This window comes from Chiloscyllium plagiosum, chromosome 29 (genome assembly GCF_004010195.1).
Source record: "Chiloscyllium plagiosum isolate BGI_BamShark_2017 chromosome 29, ASM401019v2, whole genome shotgun sequence".
NCBI classification, from domain to species: domain Eukaryota; kingdom Metazoa; phylum Chordata; class Chondrichthyes; order Orectolobiformes; family Hemiscylliidae; genus Chiloscyllium; species Chiloscyllium plagiosum.
In genome coordinates this window covers 10,461,130-10,480,499 of record NC_057738.1, presented here as the reverse complement: position 1 = coordinate 10,480,499, position 19,370 = coordinate 10,461,130, and positions in this window count along the sequence as shown.

Below are 19,370 nucleotides of genomic sequence, written 5' to 3'. Positions count from 1 at the left end.
TTGCATATTCCGTGTTGCTCAAGCCCCTATAAAGTACAATTCTGCGGGACAATTCTTTACATTAAATGTACTGTATGAATCCATGTTGCTTTTCCTATTGAAGTAATGAGAGGTTAAATCCACCAACATCAAGCTTGCAGTTTGGAGTTGCACTCTAAGAGAATGAAGGTTGAAGATAGTATGTACACTGCCAGGGTATTATAGATAGGCAAAAGTGAGGACTGCAGATACTGGAAACCAGAGTTTGGATTAGAGTGGTGCTGGAAAAACACAGCAGGTCATAGCAGGTCCCCATTCCTGATGAAGGGCTTTTGGCTGAAACGTCGATTTTCCTGCTCCAGGGTATTATAGATCCAGTATCATCACTGTCACCACATAACCAAAACTCCAGGATAGTATTGAGGGACTGCAACTCAATAAGTGGTACCATCATATCGTATTACTATTTGTGGAAGCTTTCTGTGCACAATTTGGCATACTAGTTCTGTCTGTTCACTGGATTTTAATGATTCTGAGATGCTCTACAATGTACAGAGTTGATTAAAGGCGCCTTATAAATAAGGGCTCTTTTTACAACATGTTGATGATTTCCTGACCTACATTCCTTTCATGCCTATGTGTCCAAAGGGGGGGAGAATCCACCTTTAGCCAGTTGTGCACCTCTACAACCACATGGCTTGCAGGTCATTGTGATCACGCAACAGGAACTTAAGTTTTCATTTGTGAAAGCTGTGACTTTAGAATCTTAGTCTCTGAGTCACAAATGCAATGTCAGTTCTCATTTTGGTTGTGAGCTGCCATTGTGTCCCTGTGAGGGAAAAAAAAGGAGAATGTGTGATATACTTTGGGCTGGAAGTAATGTGGAGTTTGATATGAGGGTGTTGCCTTCAGGTAATTCTGAATTCTTCTAAACTCTGCTGCCCTTATCCTAACTGGCACCAACTCCTCGTCATGCCTTCAATAACTGACATACAGTGACTCCTTGTTCATCAAATCAAGACTTCGATCCTTACGTTCAAACCCACTCATTGCTCATTATTATGCTCTGTAACCTCCTCTATCCCTACAACCATGTAAGAAGTTTACATTAATCTAATCATGGTCCCTTATGCACCCTACTTTCACCATACTGTTTGATAGCTATACCTTTAGCTCTGTAGGCTTTAAGCTCTGAAATTCCCACCTGATATTTGGATGTCTTTCCACCTCTCTCTCCTCATGTTACTTAACTCATTGATCGTGTTTATGATCTAATATAGTATCTTCTTACATGGTCACATGTCAAATACTGCTTGTCAATATTCCTCTGGAACGTTTTACTAATTTCTAAGTGCTATCTAATTGCGAGTTGATGTTTGCAGACTGTATTCATTTAGTGCATGTATTAGGGCAGTGCTGCAGATGTTAATGTTGCCAAGAGATGCTGGGTGGAATGGGCCCCTCGTCTCTGCCACCTGCAAGATTCCAAAATTGTTATTGGGCATTTTGAGTCGAATGTGTTGATCCTGTGAGACTTTCTCCAGTTGCTGTCGAGAGCTTGGAACAGCCCAGGGAACCTATGTGCAGAGATGCAGCTGTTGCCGGGAATGGTAGTCCTGATAGTAGCTCCAGGCATCTTGAGGCCTGTATGATGAATGCCTGTTATCACACATGTGGGCAAGAACAGGAATCTGTCATAGCCAGTTTCTCACTGCACTTTCAACAGAAACTTGGAGCTTGGTTTAATTGTGTGTCAAAATGGATGCCAAATAAATCCTCTCGTGCGAATTTCCTTATTAATTTTATGCCAGCAGATATGTTTCAGTGACAGAGGCTCTACTGTTTGTACATTTAATCTTGTGACTATTTCCAGTGAATTCCAAAAAACTCTAAACTTGTCCTTTTCACTAGGCGTTTACTTCTCTGTAGCTGTAACACTACATTCCACATGCTGTTCTCTTACCCTGATATACTTATGTAAGGTATGATTTACCTGGACAGCACACAAAACAATGCTTTTCACTTTATCACAGTATATGTGAGAACAATCAAATTGTCAAAACTGAAAATTAGACTGAGAACAAAACAAATCAACTGCCTAATATTTTGTTCTGTTTAGCACTTGACCAGTAATTTTCTTTTGATTTTCAAATATTATTGATACACAGCATTGACAATTGTTATTCAGAGGTCTCCTGAAAGCTTTGTGTGATTACAATGGGTAAGACTTCATGTTTATCAATCAATTTATCTCTCCACCCTTCAGGCACTCTGCCTGTATTCGTGATGAAGGGCTTTTGCCCAAAACGTCGATTTTACTGCTCCTCGGATGCTGCCTGAACTGCGTGCTTTTCCAGCACCACTCTAATCTAGACTTTTATCAATCAATGTCAGTCAACAGAGGTTGCAAGTGTCACCCATGTTCTGTGGTCAAAGTCATACAGGCAGAGGTAGAAGATCCCCTGGTATTACTTTGAAGAAAAGTGGCAACAACATACTGGGTATTCTGACCTAATCTTATTCCGCAACCAACATCACTCGACAAATTTGTTTCATTACTGTTTGTGAGATTGAGCTGTGTGCAAGTAGACTGTTGTCTTTCTTGCGTTACATCAGTGATTTTATTGCTAATTTACTTCATTGCATTTACAAAGCATTGAGGCAGTTTGAGGCTTTGAAAGCTGTAATATAAATACAAGTTGTTTTTTATTTACAATACTCTTTTTTCAGATTTGTGAATGGTGAAGCACAGTATTGCTCAAATTCAGTGCCCGGCTGCAAGTGTACAGCTCTGTGACTTGTTTAAGAACGCATTTAGGATTAAAGGTAAATTTAGTAAAGAGTTTAGAAACAGAAGTTATTTTCATTTCCAGTGGATCCAATTATTCTAAAGGGCTAATATTTGAATGGAACAAAGTTATAGACAGTGGGGGTTAAATTGGGTACAGGATTAACATTCACTCATTTCATTGCTTTGCAGGTAGTTGGTCAAATTTGTGAAATCTGCTGTCTTGAACAAATGTGACCAGTTTGTTGCTGTTCATTCACTTCAGGCAGCAGCAGAGAATCTAATGTCACAGGTGGATAGGATACTTAAAGGTAACTGCATCTCTTAAAGGGGTAGACCACTGTGACTGCAAGAAGTGACAGGAGATATTTGCAAACTAAATCTGTACCGTGAAGAATGGTTGTGCGTTCACAAAAACCGTGCATCATGATTTCACAAGAATGCGCTGAAAGCCTTGGTAGAAGAGATGGAAAGGAGGCGTGGTATCCTTTATCCCGTGCACAGGAGACAACTCGAATAAAGAACTCGAGCCATCAATGTTATGAGTGCCATTACAAGAATGTGGATGCAAAGTTGGAGAGTTTTAATAATTTCATAAGTGGTAACAAGGTCAATAAACTCATCTTTAAGAGGTATGCCTCACCTAATGTACCACTCACCCGCTGTTCAATTCATTACACCTCATCACCATCAACCAGCAATCTCCGTCACTGAATACTCGACCTGAATATTTCTCTGCTTTACTTCACGTCCACACACTTTGCACACCTCACTCATGGAATTCACAACCCTCATATAATAATAGAAACAAAATACTTCCATTGCTGAAGAACTGAAATAAAAACGCAAAGTACAAGAGAAACTCATCTGGTCTGGTGACATCCATGGAGAGAGAAACCAGGGCTAAATCCTGTGGGGTTTTTTGGCTTGGTACAAGTTCTGTTGAGTTTTTGATGAGGTACTTTTGCCATGAGAACTAGTAAGATTTCTTGCCATACCTTAGCTCACTAACAACCTATTCCAGCTTTATTATGTCCCTCATATGCAATGCTATCCCAATCTCACAATACACCATTTCCAGAAGAATTTACCACTCACCAGATATCCACCAAAAGATCAGCATCCCTTCTACCCACACCATTATTGAGAAGCCATTGTCCAGATGGACAAGTGTTGGCAATCTGGTGTTGCCCTTCACCAGCATTATGATGGTATACCATACGATGCTACTCATAGCATTTAGAAGCATGGCTGACTCACCCTCACACATATGACCCTACTCTCACCCTAGTTGCTGTTTAACCACCAGATCACTCAATTTACCTTATGCTTTGATACATTGTGTCTAAACATTCTGCCTGAGTACTCAATACACTTTCTCCAATAATCAGTGGGGAACACTGGCCCTGAACTCTGACCTTACATCTTAATGGTTCCACCTGCTCCTCTGTGCTTCCTCTGTGGAGGCCACAATGATGGTCACTGCCAAAAACACCCACTCCTGTAGCCTATCATGCCCTGTGTAGACATAGCCCCGTAGACCCTGCCTTCTCACCTAGCACTGTCCTTGTTCCCACCTCCAGAAATGCATCTGACTTCCTCCTAAGGGCTTGACTTGCCCTCCCGTTCTGGCAGTGATCTCCTCACTACCCTTCCAGGCCCCCTTTATACCCTCCTGAACTATCAACGATGGACGCTTAGGTCAGCATTCATCTCAGACTTCTGACTTCGATGAGTAGCCCCTAGACATGACTAGTCAGACCCTCGACCACAATCTTTGCAGTTTCCTGACTGATGCTACTGGCCCTACAGGAAGGAACCATTGCCCACTCCCCAGCCTGTAGCCAGAGAGATCCCCTGACAGTGAGCATCTCTGGCTGACAACAGACATGTCCATATCCCTGAACTGTGTGCAGACAATGTCCATGACTGACAGTACTAGGACCCCCGACTTACTGCTCACCTGCACCCTCTCCCTGACTGGACTGAGGATGAGCCCCTACCCAGTTTCCAAAATGGCCATTTGGTTGAATGAGTGTGCAGTGTGTATGTTGTGCAGGCCGTAGGCACGTGCTGTATGTGTTACATTGACATCTCAACGTCATGATGTTCCCCATCCCAGGCTGGCATGACTTTATGCAACTGTGTAAAACACCACCGTAATATGGCAGTACTGAGAGACATTAGCTCTGATTGTAGCACCAAACTGCTAACTGGCATGGCATGGCAGACAGGGCAAGTCATAGTATGGATGCTGCATGCTTACAGGGAGGCACCAAGTGAGTGAGCACTAAGAAAGCAAGCGAGCAGCCCTGAGGTACAACTTGGTTCATTCCAAGAGCTGGGTAACTGTCCCTGCACGTAAAGTGTCCTTATTATAACCTTTCAGTGCTAGTTGCCATTGTGCTCAGCAAAGCAAGTCTCTACCTGCAGCCTGCAGGTGGATCAGGGAGGTGGCATGATAGCCATTGGAAAATGTCTGATGCCAATGTCTGTGGATGAGGCTTGTGCGTATACCTGTGGACCGTACCCTGGTCCATTTGTAATTCATCAAGACAACTCTTCCAATGAAGATCACATTTTAAGGTACATGGGTATTAGTGAACACACTGTTAAAACTTTTGAGATATTGTTCAATTTGCTGAGAAACTGACATCCATGAAGCTAGCAAATGGTTTAGCACAGACTTTGTTTTATCATTTTCCCTTACTTAAAATCAGGTTACTCATAGGGAGTGAACTTGACACTTACTAAAATTGTTTATGTTAGTAATAAATCAATTTTAATGGTATTAATAAAATTGTACTGAGTGACCACTGTTAAGGGTATCAGTAATTTGTTTTAAACCCAAGGTGAGGTAAACAATTATGTTCAATTATGTCACCCAGTGGAAAACTCCACATATTCTAATTGTGTAATTGTGTTTGACTGTAAATTTGAACCATAGTTTCATATCAAAAATCCAACATAATTTTCAATCACAACTAAAATGAAAACTCCAACTCTGCGTTGCTCATGCAATAGTTTGGAAAAAAGCCAAGTACTCAACACAAAATAATCTGGAGGTTCAGTTAACTTGGAAACTGTTTAAAGTATTTTAAAATCTCTTATCTATTGTCCTAAAGAAAATCTCCAGGTTGGCTGTGAGAAGAGGCAATTTATTAAATAATCCCTTTCAATGATGAAGCTGTTGATTTGTTAATCTCTCTCTGTGCAGCTGCAATGCTTTTCTTTGCATACTTTGCACTCTCGAGAGTAGTGTCAACTAGTGGAGGGATTCATAGGATGGACAAGAGTCTGGCAGGCTGCTTCCATGGTTGTAATCATCTCTACAGCAGCCAATGTATGGTTTGACGTGCACAGTATGAAAATATCTTGAGCTCTCACAGTCCATGTGTTGAAGCGGAGAGGGAGGAACCACCCAGACTCACACATTACGAATAGCCCATTGGAAACCAACACAGTCCATTCATTGGAACTGTCTGGAGCAGAATTTGAACAACGTACCTTCATTGGTAGAAATTCAATCATTAACTAAAGTCCAAAGTGATTTGATAAAGGTTTTTAAGATTATAAAGGGATGCTAGAGACAAAGAGAGAATAGTTCGAATGATTGAAAAACTCTAGAATAAAGTGGCATTGTTATAAAGTGAATTGTAAGAGGTTTAGTTCAGACAGCAGAAGAAACATATTTGTTTATTACAGAGAGCTGAGAGGTTCTGAAATTTGATTTGATTTATCATTGTCACATGTACCTATGTACAGTGAAAAGTTTTGTTTTGTGTGCAGTACAGGCGGATCATATCATGCAATGTGCATAGGGCAATTGAACACAGTGAGGCATACAAAGTTGTGGCTGCACAGAAGGTGTGGAAAAAGCAAGGCAGACTTAGGAATGAGGTTTAGAAGTGCAGAACGATGGTAAGAAATGTGAGGGTAAGATCTGCTGTGGAAAGCTCACAAATCGCCCTGTCTCAGCACCATCATGAAATTTTCATTACAAGACAGCAATTAGAGCAGACACCATGTCAGTTTTAAAGCATGAGTTTGATCAATAATTGAAGGTAAAGCGAATAAAATGTCAAGAAACAAAAACAGAAAATGCCAGAGAAACTCAGCAGGTCTGGAAGCTTATATGGAGAGAGAACCAGAGTCATTGTTTCAATCCAGTAACTCTTAGACAGACACAGTCATAAAGATGTTTCTTAATTCATTCATGGAATGAGGGTGTCTCTAGCATTTATTTTCCATCCCTAATTACCCAGCGGGAAGCGGGGAGCGGGGAGTCAACCACATTGGTGGGGGTCTGGAGTCACATGTAGGCCAGGCCAGATAAGGATGGGAATTGCTTTCTCTAAAGGTTGTTGGTGAACCGGATGAGTTTTTCCTACAATTGACAATGGATTCATGGTCATCATTAAGACTCTTCATTCCAGATTTTTATTGAATTCAGATTCTGCCATGGCGGGATTCAAACCTGGATCCTGAGATTATTACCTGGTTCTCTGAATTAACAGTCCATTGCCTTCCCATAGCATAGGACAGCATAGCACAGAAAAAGGCCCTTCGCCCCATCATGTTTGTGCAAGGGAAAATCAAACACCTAACTATTCTAATCCCATATTCCGGCACATGGCTCATCCCGTTTTAAGGTTTGGCATTGCAGGTGCCCATCTAAACACCTTCTCAATGTTATGAAGGATTCTGTCTCTACTGTCCTTGTAGCAGTGAGTTCCAGATTCCAACCACCCTCTGAGTGAAAAAAATTGAAAGAGTTCAGTCTGTTTTAATGAAGCGTTGGACTGGATTTGAACAATATCTGTTTCTCTCTCCACAGATGCTAGCTGACCTGCTGAGTTTCTCCAGTATTTTCTGTGTTTGTGTCTGTTTTCCAGCTTCTGCAATATTTCATTTTTGTTAAAGGGATAATGAAACCAGAGTGAACATATGGGATTGGGGCTCCTGCTTTTGTTGAGAGCATGTTCCATAGTTATAAGAGAGGGGCACTTCAACACAATCTACTAGTAGAAATCAGAAGTGATAATTGTCAAGGGACTTACTAGCACAAGTCTCAACCTAATTTCACAGGTTCCAATTTTAACCTGGTCATCCGAGCACAAAGGGACATCAGCTGAAAAATGATCCTTTACATTTGCAGGTCCAGCTCCAATAGCATTATTACAGCCCAATGGTTATCTTATTCAGAGGGCTGGATACAGAAACAATTATGAATTTACTTTTACCCATTCTATCAGGAAGCAGGATCAAGACTAGTTTCATTTTACTGACCTTGTTGTAGGGTCAGGAAGAGGAAGAGTGCTCTTCTCTGCTCTGTAAGTAATGTTTAGACCTCTCTTTGTTCAGTGCTTACCAACTTTCCTGATCTGAAGGCTCCTCCAAGTCTTTGGTCACTTAAGTGAGTGCTGGGGCAACTGTTCTTACAATCCCTACAACATGGAAATAGGCCACTCAGCCACACTGATCCTCCAAACAGCATCCCACCCAGATCCAATCCCCCACCCATCCCTGTAAGCTTGCATTTCCCAAGGCATATCCACCTAACCTACACATGCCAGTACACTATGGGCAATTTAGTGTGGCTAATTCACCTAACCTGCACATCTTTGGACTGTGGGAGGAAACCAGAGCATCTGGGGAAAACCCACACAGATCCAGCGAGAACATGCAAACTCCCCATAGTCATCCAAGGGTGGAATCAAACCCAGGTGTCTGGCTTTGTGAGGCAGCAGTGCTAACCACTGAGCCACAACGCCACCCTGTTCCTTTCTTTTATTCACATTTACTGACCAGCTCCTCCTTCCTCGTGGAATTCACTATGCAGCTGAGGGTTAGGAGCTTTGCATCTTGGCCAGCCCCTCACCCTCATGTCTGCCTGACTATGGTTAAAATCAGGTTACATTGCATGTGAATCTTTGCATTTTGTTTCCAAGTACACAATACGATTGCATTTGTTGCGTCAAAATGCAAAATGGGATCATTGGCACCTAGATGTAGGCAAATTGGCAGCCCATTTTATCTTTAGTTAAGCTTAAAACAGTGACTCAATGGCCAACAAAGATTGTGAGGGCATTCAGATTCTTCCCACTTGTCCTTCATACCTGCCCTCACAGACACTTCTTCAAACAATACCATCGAGATCAGTATTGACCAGAAATGCAAATGGAACCAGCTACATAGCTGTTATGGATGCTAGAGCAGGTCAGAGGCTGGGTCCTCTGCATAAAGTGATTCCCCTCCTGATGTTTCAAAGCCCCTCAACCATCTACAAACACAAGTCAGAAAGTGATGGCATTTCTTTCACTTGCCTGGATGGCTGCAGCTACAACAATTCATAAGCTCAATACCACCCAGTCAAAACAGTACACCTGATCAGCGCCTAGTTCATATAAAATAAGCATTGTTCCCCCATTGTTGGAATATGAAATTGCAGTGTCTCACCCAGACTTCTTGGACACTCTTACTCTTGAGATGGAAGGTTGTGGGTTAAAGTTCCACCCAGTAACTTGAAATCAGAAATCACTGGCTGACCCTTCAGTGTAGCACTGGTGGATAGTTGCACTGTCAAAAGTGCTGTCCTTTGGACAAAGTGTTAGACCATTTTCCTAGCATCCCCCCTAAGGTGAATCTGCAGTTCAAAGAGTAGCTAGGTCCATACTTTCCATATTAACCCCATTGTAACCAAACCAATAATTTCAGTTCCAAATATTAGTCTCAGTATCTAACTAAAACAATTTCAAGCAGCCATTTCCATCTCTTTTGCATATATCTGAAACAAATAACTCAAAACTTAGAATCACCACAAACTTACTGAAGATGTCACCCTGGTTTTACCAATAAACATTGTTTGTTGTAATTCAAGAAGATTCCAGTGAATTGGGTTCTGTTTGGTATAAGTCATGCCACAAATCATGAACAGCCTCCGACTCACTCATACCACAGTGACATCAATGAAAAATCTTTCGTTTAAACTTACTTATTGCTTTACATTTAACTATTTTATCCACTGCCTCTTCATTTGTGAAGCTTGTTTAAAATTGCAATCTTATCTGGTGGCAATGGAGCAGGATGCTGGCAAAGCGAGTGGTTGCTTTTACAGGTGCCCAGTAGTATTGTATAAGATCCCCCTCCCTCACTTCACCCCCCCCACCCCCCTTCCATCCGCTCCCTCTCCTGCCCCCCACCCCCACAACCGACAACAGTGCCACACTCTCCCAAATCAATCACTAATGACTTGCAGCTGCCACCAGCCTTTGGGGCAGTGCCATGCATTATTAATATTGGTGAGTAGCCAAATGCCAGGTGTTGGCACTGTTAGTTCCAGTGTGAGGGAAAGGCCCACGATTGCCTGCTTGTACAAAATGTAACGTCATTTTATGCAGAGTTGTGCCTTGATATTTGGCTTTGAGTGGGCGGGCAGGAAAGTGAGGGAGGAATTTTGTCTTTCAGATTAGATTTTTAAAAATTGTCTGATTGTTATATTTCTTTGCCTAAAACCCAAGCCACTGTAATCTATGCTTGTTATCTGATGGCCTGTTAACAACATAGTTACTGGTTAACCACAGAAGTGCCATTGTTAAATGAAAGTACTTCATTTTATTTTCAGTCCCACAATGGCAGACAGGATAGAGTGGCAGACTGTTATTCATGAGCACTTCACAACTCATTGTCTTCATTGAAACGTTCTTTCATTACAACAAGCTGTGGTTGTTGTTGAGCTCTTGTTTGAAGTCCGCCTTTTTCTTTCTCTCTCTCGTGTGATTTGACTTCTTTTAATTTCAATTCATTCTTTTGCTCGAATTGTTTCTGTTTCACAGAGTCAAAGTGCAGACCTGACCGCCTACTTACTGCCCCAGATATAGAGGACAGCACTCCTCATTAATAAGTACGTGCTTGTCTGACTGTCAGCTTTTCAGAAAGTTTAACATATCAATACTTCCAAAAGGCACGGTGGGAATGATATCATTCCTGACTGGAATTGTGGGAAATAATTTTAAAATGCTGTAAAACATCTATTTGCCCATTTTCAATTTGAAGCAGTCTTTAGATAATAGAACAGAACTCTAATCTCCAAACCTCCCACTCGACAGAGTGGGTTTAAACTCCAGCACAGATGACTGAGGGTGGAAAGATCTGTTCGCTGGCATTAGGACAGAAAATGCTGGCAATACTCAGCAGACATGGAGAGAACAGGTTGTGACCTTTCAGCACCGTTCTGCAGATTAGCAGAGATTGGATTTCAGCCCTAATAACACTGTCCGAGCACAACCGGCCAGCCATTTGGCACGAGACATAGAAAGGACGCACTTAGCCATAGTCTTACCAGACCATAGGGGCTGCTCTCTTGTTAGAGAGAAGCAACTGGTGGTGATTTAACCTGAGGGCCACCAGACTTCAGGCAAGAGAAACAGAGCCCTTCATGGTAACCTCAAACCACTGATGAGAATTGAACCCATACTGTTAGTATCACGCTAATCTGTAAATCAGCCATCCAGCCGACTGAGCTAAACCAATTCCCACCTGGGCTCAGGGCATACTGTAGCATCAGAGAGTCTTATGGCATTGGAGGAGGCTAGTCAGCTCATTGTACTCTTTGGAAGTGCTGTCTAATTATACAGTAAGACAGTGAGACCTTGATCATTGAGCCCATTAAGTTTGCTCTGCCAGTCAATGGCTGATCTGGTATTCCTCAACTCCATTTTCCTGTCTTTTCCCTATAAATCTTGATTCTCTTACTGATTAAAAAGTTATCTATCTCAGTCTTGAATATACTTAAGGAGCCAGCCTCTACAACTCTCTGAAAGAAGAGATTCCTGTTCACCCCTGTCTTAAATATCTTAGTGTTTCTTCTTTCTCTATTTCTTTGTAGTCCCACCATTGTTTCCTTTACGAGTAAACAGTTAATTCCATTGTGAAAGTTACCATCAAATCTACTTTCATTATCTTTCAGGTAAATTGCATTCTAGATCAGAACAATTCACTGTCAATTATCTTAAATGTGTGTCCTCTGATCACCATCACTGAACCTCCTGCCAATGGAAACACATTCTCGATGGTGAATCGTACATTTTCTTTCGGTTGGGTGCCAGTTTTGTTGAGGTTCATGGAGAGTTTTTCTCTTTGGGGCCCGGCAGATTTTCTTACCACATCTTACCAAATTCACCTCATTGGCAATCTACCCTGGACCCCCCTCTCGTCCAGTTCAAGCCCCATTCTACCACCCATCTTACCCAGGACAACTCACCACTGCTGAGATATCCTGGAATAGACTGCTGTTGGTGCCATCTTTAAGAGGCTAATGTGTACCCAGACAAGCACTGTCAGTCCAAAGCCGCTTTGCATGGCTCCTACTATTTGTCCTGCATATGACAGAGATGGGAACACTGTAGCATTGCTTTGTGGCCAGGGATGAAGCTGGCCTGCTGGACAGGGTGATACAGGTAAGCATGTCCTCTTACCTCAGGATCAGCAAAGGAGGCCACAACACCAGACCCTGACAAGCTAACCTGAGGTTGCCACCCCAAGCTGAAGGAGAAATGCCTAGCACCATAGGAAGACAATCACTCCAAGTGTCTATGCGACCAGCTTCTCTCTGAAACCACACACACGATCTATCTCTGTGACTACGCCATAGCTCACGCTCTACCACGCTCACTATTACCTGTGACAACTTCCCTCACTCATTTTCACCCACCCAACCCCAAAGATCGCTCACCTTGCATGTCCTCTGTGCAGCCTACTCACTTGCTCAGGACATCTCCAAAAGTAGCAGAATGCCAACCACTTTCACCTCCCTTAATACTGGCCTCTCTCTCTCTCTCTCTCATTTCAGAGGAAAACAGCCCACAATAGGGCAGGAGACTCAGGATGGGTGGTGGGCTGCCTGACCTTTGACTCCTCAGCTTCTAAAGAGGAGAGGATCCTAACTCTGACTACCCTGACTGAGCCAAGCCCCTGGACTGGCATCACAGAATTACTGTGTGTGAAGGGATCCTCCTGATCAAAGCCTATCTCCCTTAACTTAACTGGGGACTGCTGACAATCATGACAAATGCCCTGGCTTTGTGCTGTGCTGAACAGCAAAGCAATACAGCAGCACTCTGACCCTGGTAACTTTGGCTGAGGGAGCAAACTGTGAAAAGGCGAGGCAAGGCAGCGATACAGTGAACAAGGAGGTTCAGAGTGAGTAAGCACCAGGAAAGCAGGTGAGCAGCCCTGAGATGCAGCCTGGTCCAATCCACGAACTGGTTACTTGTCCCCGAGTGCACAGTGTCCTTGCTGCTGCCTTACAATGATAGTTGCCCGAGATGCAGCATTGAAGCACAGAAGCTTACCGACAGTGGGTGGAGATGTGCCCATGAGGGTTGTTAGAGGCTGGCACATATTGGATGCCAATACTCTTGGAACTGTGGTGCATGGAATGTGCCTGAAAAGATTAGTGCCGGTTGTCCAATGTGGAATTCCTTGGCAGCAGCAGTGAGGTGAAGTTATGGAATCATACAGCATAGAAGCAGGCCCTATGGTCCAACCCGTCCATGCCATCCAGGTATCCTAAATGGAACCAGTCCCATTTGTCTGCGTTTTAGCCCATATCCCTCAAAACCTTCCCTATTTATGCCAGATTCCAGTCCTGACTTCCATATCAACAATCCTCAGAGTACAGTTTATTAATGGCAGGTGATAGGATAGCAAGCTGCATATTGATAAGTTGATATGTGAAGTTAATAAGGTCCTTATCAAGCACCAATCTCCCTTAATATAGAACTCACTGCTGCCTGGCAAAAGCTTTGCCTTGAGGCCTGGAACTTAGTTAAAAGATGCAGCAAACTGGCCCTCTCCTGCAATTAGAATCCCCTACAGTGTGGAAACAGGCCCTTCGGCCCAACAAGTCCACACCAACCCTCTGAAAAATGACCCACCCAGACCCATTCCCCTACCCTATATTTGTCTAATGCCCTAACCTAGGCATCCCTGAACACTATGGGGCAATTTGGCATGGCCAATTCATCTAACCTGCACATTTTTGGACTGTGGGACGAAACCAGAGCACACCCACTCAGAGAATTTGCAAACTCCACACAGACAGTTGCCCAAGGCCGGAATCAAACCTGGGACCCTGCTGCTGTGAGGCAGCAGTGCTAACCACTGAGCCACCATGTTGCCCATGTCATCCAGGCCTCCTATAAGTTTCCCAGCCTCTCTATTTACTCTTGCTTATAATTTTGAATGTGCCTGTTAAATTTCATCCTAACCTTCCCTGGTCTAAGAAAAACAATCTCAGCTTCTTTAGACTCATCACATCACTGCTGAAGTTTGAGCAGTAGGAACTTTACTAGGCATTTAACCTATTTCCACTTTATTCTTGCAGCATTGAGCATTTGTTTTACCTAATCCTTCTTTTACTATCCATTGTTTCCTGAACCAAATTAATTTTTAAAAATCTTCCAATATCATCTTCTGCCAGTTTGGAACTAGAAACCATTTGAGAGTGTTCCATCTTCACCTGTTTGCTGTGCATCTCACAGAGATGACACTTGTTCTAAATTTATTACGGTTAGGACACTGGCAGGAACTTGCAGGAATTCCTATATACATCCAGTCACTGCCACAACCTCTAGCCTTTTCCTGCTAGTTTTCAGGCTCCCTGATAAAGTTGAGCAATCATAGAACCCCTACAGTGCAGAAAGAGGCCATTGAACCCATTGATTCTGCATCAATCCTCCAAGTCCACCACACCCTGACCCAGCCTCCTACTCTATCCCTGTAACCCTACTAACTAATCAAACTAATCTGCACCTCCCTGGACACTGTGGGACAATTGAGCAGGGCCAGTCCGCCTGGTCTTTGAACTATGTGAGGAAACTGGAGCACCCAGAGGAAACCCGCACAGAAAGGGGGAGAATGTGCAATCTCCACACAGTCACCCAAGGCCAGAATCAATCTCGGCGCTTGGCATTGTGAGGTAGCAATGCTAACCACTGAGTCACCATGCCAGGAACTACTAACATAATCAAGCACAGATTAATCAAACTCTTGGGTGCAAGAGGGAAAAAAAACATTTTGAATGGTTGTAAACATTGCATTGTTTGAGACACAGATTTTTCTTAATCAATTGAAAGAACAAAGTGTAAGAATGATCATAGCCATGAAGGAGATACAGCCCAACTTTTCTAAAACACATTCAATCACAGCTCTCTCTGGTTGATACAACATGCCCTGTTGCTGCATTTGAGGGAGTTATAATTTGGAGATGCCGGTGTTGCATTGGGGTGGACAAAGTTAAAAATCACACAATACCAGGTTATGGTCCAACAGGTTAATTTGGAAGCACCAGCTGCTCCTTCATCAGGTAATTGTGGAAAATAAGATTGTAAGACACAGAATTTAAAGGAAAAGTTTCCAGTGTGATGTAACTGAAATTACATACTGAAAAAGACCCGATTGTTTGTTAAGTCTCTCATCTTTTAGAATGACCATGTTGGTATTAGTTCTTTCATATGTAAACTTTTTTTAAAAAGTTACATTCTCAAGTGCACCTTAACAATTGGTCCTTTTTAACTTTGAGGGAGTTCTCCCTCTATCCTGGCCAATACTTATGCCTCAAGCAACTCCACAAAAAACATGTTTTTTATTTACCTCATTTCTGTTTGTGAAACCTTACCATTCTATTTCCTTACCAAAGAAAGTTTTAATTATATAGTGCCTTTTCTTTCCCACAGGACATTCTGAAGTGCTTTACAATCAATACACGAAGTAACATCAGTAATTACAACTAAAAAGTATTTAATTGGCTATGAAACAATTTGTAACATCCTGAGAATGTGAAAGGTAACATACTGATGCAAGTTTTTCTTTCATTTGAAATTTAATTTCGACTCTGAATACACAACACTCACAAATCTTGTGGTATACACAAAGTCAGCAAGCTCCCCACCTAGTGGAGCAAATGTGCTATAACACCTTTTTTAAAATGTCACTTATTTCAGGCCCACAATGGATGCTAACTATAAGGGAAAAGAACATAATAATAAATAACGCTGGCGCTTGTAATGTCTACATTACAGCATGGTCACAGTTCAAAAAGTACTTCTTGGTTGTAAAGCACTTTGGGAATATCAGAGGTTGGAAAAGGTGTCGTACAAATGCAAATCCTTTTCTCAATATCATACTGCGATTCTCTATCTTTTCAAAGAACTTCGTGCAGGGACTTAGCATGAAGTGAGTTTACTAAAGTGTGTTGGCAAATACAGCAGTCATAGCTTTGAGATGAACAGGGACAGGTAAGAGCTAGGTACATTCAAACTAAGGGAATCAAAATCAGGGCACCTTGGATGACAAGGGAGCTGGAGAATATGATGAAACAATAACATCTTACATATCAAGGGAAGGTTTCAATTGAAAAACTGACAAATGCAGTACATTGAGAAGGAAAGAGAGGACAAAAATACAACTTAGTCGAAGTAAAAGGAAACCCAAAAATCTTTTACTTTCAGTTAAATAGTAAGTAACGTGATAATTTTTTTTTGTCTTTGTTCTGTAAGTTAGCCATTTGTGGAGAGCGACAGTTAGTTGATTGGATCTTGTATCATTTGAAACACCAAATGTTCCATTGGTTCATACATTTGAATCTACCTACAAAAGGAATGGGTCTTTGTTGGGGGGTTTAAAAAGCACAGTTTAAGGGCCATTGAACAGCAGTTAGCAAGGTCGAGCAGAGGAAGTTAAAGACATTCGATTCCATACACCTCAATGTTGTTGTTAGCTCTGGACAAATGTGGTCTTAGTGAGGCCTAGAAGCCATTTGGTATCTCCTTGTAGTTGGAGCTCAAAAAACCTGTCAGATGCTGAAAAGTTGATGGAAGATAGCATGCTGCTATCCATGCTGCAATCCAGGGATCAATGTGGCTCAAGGAATCCCTGCAGCATAAATGTTGCTGTCTGCCAGAGAGTGAGACTTTGAGCAAAGGAAATCCTAGAAGCAGTGATTTTCTGTCAGTGAAGCTGGCAGCTTCAAAGCAACACCTCTGAGCAGTGAGGTTTGACTCAGGACAGCAAGAACTGTACCAGTGTTTAGATGATGGAGTGCAACCTAATGAATCCCGTAGGACACAGTCTCGGGAGAAGTAGTGCAACTAATGGGTGAACAGTCACTGAGTCAGTCCAAGTTGAAGACACACTGAGGGAAACGAGAGGCCACATCTTCAGAAGAGAAGAACTGACATCCCTCATGAGAGGTGTCCTTTTGTGACTCATTTTTGTACGTGATCACTTACATTGGATTGGGTTACCCGGAAATTTATGCGATACATCTTGGTGGTATGTACCAGTTAAACAGTAGTTTTGGATGTGTTAAACTAAAGTTTGCCTATTAACTCAGTTCCTCTCATGTTAATTCTTGATGTTAGAGTATAAGATAGATATTCTTGCTTGTTTGCTTTGCTGACTTGCATATTGTAATAATCTCTTATGTCATTTTATGTTGAAACTTGGAGCTTTTTTCACTTAGTAATAAACTGGGATTTAAAATTTCATCTACTTTAAACAAAAGGTTATGACGCAGATTGTAACCAAATTTAGGGATCTCCTCAGTGGGTAGTTAAAGGTATGGATTAAGTCCCTCCAGGGGCAAAGAGGGTGATATATGCTTACAGGCACAGAGAATACTTGACAAGTAGTTTGTATTAGTGTTTACTAAGAAAGAGAAAATGGCCAAAATATCAGTAAAAGTTAAACAGGGTAGTGCTGGAAAAGCACAACAGGTCAGGCAGCATCCAAGGAGCAGGAAGAGTCGACATTTCGGGCATGAGCCCTTCATCAGGAATGTGGAGTGGGAAGGGGAATGAGAGATAATTAGAGGGTGGGGGTGGCTGTGCTGAGTTGGAGGTTTGATCTGGGATGAGGTGGGTCCCAAAGCGGAAGATGAGGTGTTCTTCCTCCAGTTGTTGGGTGGCTTGGCTTTGATGGTGGAGGAGGCCCAGGACTTGCATGTCCTTGGTGGATTGGGAGTGGGGGGGGGGTTGAAGTGGTCGGCCACGGGCTGGTGGGGTTTTTGGTGTGTGTCCCAAGGATGTTTCCTGAAACGCTCTGTGAGTTGGCGTCCTATCTCCCTGATGTAGAGGAGACCACACTGAGAGCAATGGATGCAGTAGATGAGATCTGCTGGATGTGAAAAGATCTTTTGTGGCCTTGAATGGAGATGAGGGGTGAGGTGTAGGTGCAGGTTTTACATTTCGTGCAGTGAAGGTGCCAGGTGTGGAAAGTGGGTTGGTGGGGACCGTGGACCTAATGGAGGGAATGGTCTCTGTGGAACACAGATAGGGGTGGGAAGAGAAATATATCCTTGGGGTTGGAGTCTGACTGTAGGTGGCAGCAAAGGATAATGCACTGTATCCGGAGATTAGTAGGGTGGAACGTGAGGGGTAGACAGTAGAAGTAATGGGTGAGGTGCAAATTGAGAGGGATGATATATAGGTCAGAGTGAGTTCTGCTGCTAATGGCGTGGATGGCTTAAGTCTCACCATTATTTTCCAATCTCCCCTAGACAAAGGAGTGGTGCTAAAGGATAGTGAAGTGACAACCATGACACCGTTATTCAAGAAGGGATTTCAGGTTCCAATTATGCAGGCCAGTTAGTTTAACGCAACTGATGGGTAAGGTTTTAGAAATTCTGGAGTTAAACAATGACAGGAACTTGGAGAGGTTTGAGCTAATTATGAAAAATCAGCACAGATTTTTAAAAAGCAGATCACAGCTGACTAATCTAAGGCAAATTATGTTAAAGTAACAGAGAACATTGAATGTTGTCTGTGAATTTTAAACAAGCAATGAACAAAGACCCATATCGAAGGCTGGTTTACAATTGAACCTCAAGAAATAGTGACAAATTGAATTAAAAATTAGCTTGTGCAAAGAAAACATTAAGTTGTGGTGAATAGTTATTTTTCAGTTTCAGAGATGATCAATGTTCAGACTTCAGTTTATAACTTTGCCGATGACACCAAACTTGGAAAGGTGGCAAATAATAATGATGTTACTAATTGAAGGAAATTATAATGATTCGTAAAATAAGCACACAAATTTAATACAGATAAGTGTGAACTGATGCAATTTCACAGAAGCAATAAGGAATAGCAATATAAAGTATTATGGACCAGGCCAGGACCAGGAAGGCAGCCAAACCCTAACCCTTCTAGCAGTTTTGAGCAGGTGTACAGTGGATATTCCAGGACTGATGTAGCTGGTCAAAACCCCTCGGTTTTAAACAAAACAGAATTTATTTACAAAGTATGGAATGAAAAACAAACAAAAGAGAACAAAATACAGAATAACTTAGCCTATCCGAAAACCCAGTAGATTATTCCAACTTAACGATGCTGTTCCAAATACTTGCAACATCCCTATAAACACCCCCTTGGCAAAAAAAGGTAAAATCAAACACAGGGTCTTACAGGAGAGCTGAAAAATGTGTTGCTGGAAACGCGCAGCAGGTCAGGCAGCATCCAAGGAGCAGGAGAATCGATGTTTCGGGCATAAGCCCTTCTTCAGGAATGAGGAAGGTGTGCCAAGGGGGCTTAGAGATAATTAT